The 4076-nt window shown below is 41.1% G+C and overlaps 1 long non-coding RNA gene across 1 annotated transcript; it reads left to right on the forward strand.

Annotated features, from left to right (window-relative positions):
* Positions 1-1208: 1208 nt before the first annotated feature.
* On the forward strand, positions 1209-3138 carry LOC122811000. Its single transcript, XR_006366187.1, has 2 exons — positions 1209-1695; positions 2770-3138. It is a non-coding gene; the product is annotated as an uncharacterized LOC122811000 (long non-coding RNA).
* Positions 3139-4076: the final 938 nt, after the last annotated feature.

Consider the following 4076-nt stretch of genomic DNA (forward strand, 5'->3'; position numbering starts at 1 on the left):
GTGTGTATGTTGACAGCCCTTGCCAATAACACTATGCCTGTGTTTCCTGTTGTGAATAGTTAGGCCTCACCCTGGAACGCACTGTGTACATGGACACAACAGTGCTGTGCAAGTATCATACGCTCTGCAGTGTTCACTGCACCATCTCACACAGGTGTACATACCATGGCTGGATGTATATCTGTGTGTTACATGGATAGCCAGGTCTGATGGGAGTGCCTGTGTGTTCAGCAGATGATTGTGGACACAGGTCTAACACATGCATGCAATGTTTACACACAGGATGAGTAGTGCATGTCTACTTGATGGCATACAGTTGCTCAACATGCCCATTGTACTGTGGTTACGGTGCATGTGGGACAATATGTGGACATGCCAGCACCTGTTATGACATGGCATGGTACAACACTACTGCAACATTACACATCACATGGACACAGTGTGTGTCATGTCAACTATACACTCAATAGCATGACAAGACATTTGACTACTTAAAACTGAAACAGTGCAAATGTCACGGAACACACACAAAGTGCTGTTTACTGCTGCCTTTTTTCTAATTTAGTTTAAATGGCACTAATTTGTGAGACAATGAATTCCAGTTCTTTTACTTCAACCCTCCCCCGCAACACCTAGCTTCCCTACCTGTCAAAGTCCTGAGGGTAATTTGACTTGGTAATTTCATTAACTGGCAGATCTCAGCAGGGTGCTTGACTCATGTAATTCAATCTTTGCTCTAGCATTTCTTTTGTTACAGGGGACATTTTTTATTGCTGCACTGTAGCCATGGCCTTACTTGACTGCATTAGCATCCAGTTTATATAGCAACTTCTGTAACATCTTGCACCAGGGAGCTAAATAAAACTTTTAAAATATTAAACCAGTTTAGATTTTTATTAGTGTAAGTGTCTAAGGTAATCACTGCTTACTCCTGTCTTCCTGAACCTAGTCGCTAGCCCATAAACCAGGGCACTACCCTTTCTACTTTCCCTCCTGGCTATATGCTACCTATCCTGAGGGTCGCTTAAACTGAACAGTACCCACAGAAAAGCTCTCATCACTTGTGCCTTCAATTCAACCAAATATAAAGGCACTACCCTTTCTACTTTCCCTCCTGGCTATATGCTACCTATCCTGAGGGTCGCTTAAACTGAACAGTACCCACAGAAAAGCTGTCATCACTTGTGCCTTCAATTCAACCAAATATAAAGGCACTACCCTTTCTACTTTCCCTCCTGGCTATATGCTACCTATCCTGAGGGTCGCTTAAACTGAACAGTACCCACAGAAAAGCTCTCATCACTTGTGCCTTCAATTCAACCAAATATAAAGGCACTACCCTTTCTACTTTCCCTCCTGGCTATATGCTACCTATCCTGAGGGTCGCTTAAACTGAACAGTACCCACAGAAAAGCTCTCATCACTTGTGCCTTCAATTCAACCAAATATAAAGGCACTACCCTTTCTACTTTCCCTCCTGGCTATATGCTACCTATCCTGAGGGTCGCTTAAACTGAACAGTACCCACAGAAAAGCTCTCATCACTTGTGCCTTCAATTCAACCAAATATAAAGGCACTACCCTTTCTACTTTCCCTCCTGGCTATATGCTACCTATCCTGAGGGTCGCTTAAACTGAACAGTACCCACAGAAAAGCTCTCATCACTTGTGCCTTCAATTCAACCAAATATAAAGGTTAATCACTTTATCAAGAGTCTATTTTAACTAAAATAAATCCTGTTATATAAGTATAACCGCTGGTGCACTGGGTTCTAAGAAACAGCAGTTAAGTCCACATAAATTGAAGTTAATGCTATATCTCCCAAAGCTTCTGGTAACAAACAGAGCTCCTAAAAATAGAGTATATAGTATTTTGGGTTACTTCCTGCATTAACATTCTACTTGCCTGTTTTCCACTTGCCCATAGTCAATTTGGAACTGGAAAAAAAAAAAAAAAAAACCCTCGCTCCCTCCTCCTCCTACCTGTGACGCAGGTAAGGTTATTTATCTACCCTCAAGTAGCGCCATTTTTAAATCACTACTTACTCCTGTCTTCCTGAACCTAGTCGCTAGCCCATAAACCAGGGTATGTAACTGTTTTTTGACTACTTTGTTTTGCGACAATACTTTGTGAGGAGATTTGTCTACAAAATACTGTATATCTGTTACTGTATATCTGTTAAATCTACACGCAGGGACTTAGCTTTTAACTGCGTAGAGGGCTAATGTTTATTAGCGTGTAGCACGCTTACCTAACAAGTAGTTAGTATTAGAGTTACAATGAACTGAAGTCTGCTGGCTTTACTTCTAACAATTGAAGGTTAAAAATATACTTGCTGTTATTTAGCGGTTAGCGCTTTGTAATTTTAACTAATTCCTAGTATTCCTCGGCTCTGCATATACTTTTGTTAGCGTGGAGAACATCAAGTAAGTGCGTTGCACTAATATCAGCTACAAGGCTGTAGTGAGGAAGGACTACACTACGCAGCAACTGTTAGTCACTCTTAAGAATAACTGTAGGAATATGCTTGCATTGTAAGCTAGAGATAGCGAACTTGAATCTTCCTGCCGCTGTGTGTTAAACAGATAGCTTATTTGAGTTCTACCAACGCTGTGTTTTAAACTTTGAACTGTACTCAATTACTGTGAGTTTTCACTACATATTGCACAAACAGTTTGATTTTCAAGTCATATTGCTTACCATTTGAACTATAACTGCATATGGGAATGATGTAAATCTATCTATGTATCTGCGTTCTCTCCTCACAGGCACTACCCTTTCTACTTTCCCTCCTGGCTATATGCTACCTATCCTGAGGGTCGCTTAAACTGAACAGTACCCACAGAAAAGCTCTCATCACTTGTGCCTTCAATTCAACCAAATATAAAGGTTAATCACTTTATCAAGAGTCTATTTTAACTAAAATAAATCCTGTTATATAAGTATAACCGCTGGTGCACTGGGTTCTAAGAAACAGCAGTTAAGTCCACATAAATTGAAGTTAATGCTATATCTCCCAAAGCTTCTGGTAACAAACAGAGCTCCTAAAAATAGAGTATATAGTATTTTGGGTTACTTCCTGCATTAACATTCTACTTGCCTGTTTTCCACTTGCCCATAGTCAATTTGGAACTGGAGAAACCCCGCTCCGCTCGCCCTCGCTGCGCTCGGGCTCGCTCCGCGCCCCGCCCTGCCCCCAAATTCCACCCGCCCCCAGTAGTCCCACATTTATAGTTAAGTAGCCACGCCCTCTATCTTTCTTAGCCAACCAAATTATTACTTCTTGTCTTCCCCCACCCCCTTGCAAACACCAAAACCCTCCTCCCCTTCAAACTTTAAAAAAGCAAAGGCTCCTACTCTCCTCCTACAACAATGCACCCCAGCTCAAAGAAAACTTTATCCGCCCTACAGGGTAAAAGAAGGACAACACTAATAGTTTTATCCTTTCTACTACCATTAATTACCATACTCTACCTTACAACCAAATATGAAGATCAACCCTACTCAGGTTTCCATTACCCCAGATATCAAACTAAAGCTCCCCTACCTCTGTATAATACCAACAACACAACCCAACAACTATTCAGAAAAACCACAAATTCTAATTATTACTACCCTTACAAACCAGACCAAACACGCCCCAAATCTAAACAAGGGCAGAAATTGTTGCAGAAACTTATGAGGCTGGTGGAATATCTCAGAAAAAGCATCACTAAAGATGGAGATGTCCACCCGAACCCAGGCCCCACAGCAAAAATCAACTCTAATAGCCCACCAAGATATAATAACTCCCTCCATATCTGCCACTTAAATATTAGAAGCATCAACAATAAAATACATAACCTCCATGCTCTACTAGCTACCCACCTCCCAGACATTATGTGTTTAACAGAAACTTGGCTAAAACCAGGGACCAATGACAATGAGATTATACCACCAGGCTATAATATACATAGAGCCGACCGTATAAAAAAAAAGGGTGGCGGCATTGCAGTGCTCTACAAAAATAATCTAAATGTCAGCTTTAACCCTACTCAGCCACCCCAAATCTCTAATGCTGAGATACTTGCTCTAA

This window comes from Protopterus annectens, chromosome 9.part0 (genome assembly GCF_019279795.1).
Source record: "Protopterus annectens isolate FY-2018-M chromosome 9.part0, PAN1.0, whole genome shotgun sequence".
Taxonomy (NCBI): Eukaryota; Metazoa; Chordata; order Ceratodontiformes; family Protopteridae; genus Protopterus; species Protopterus annectens.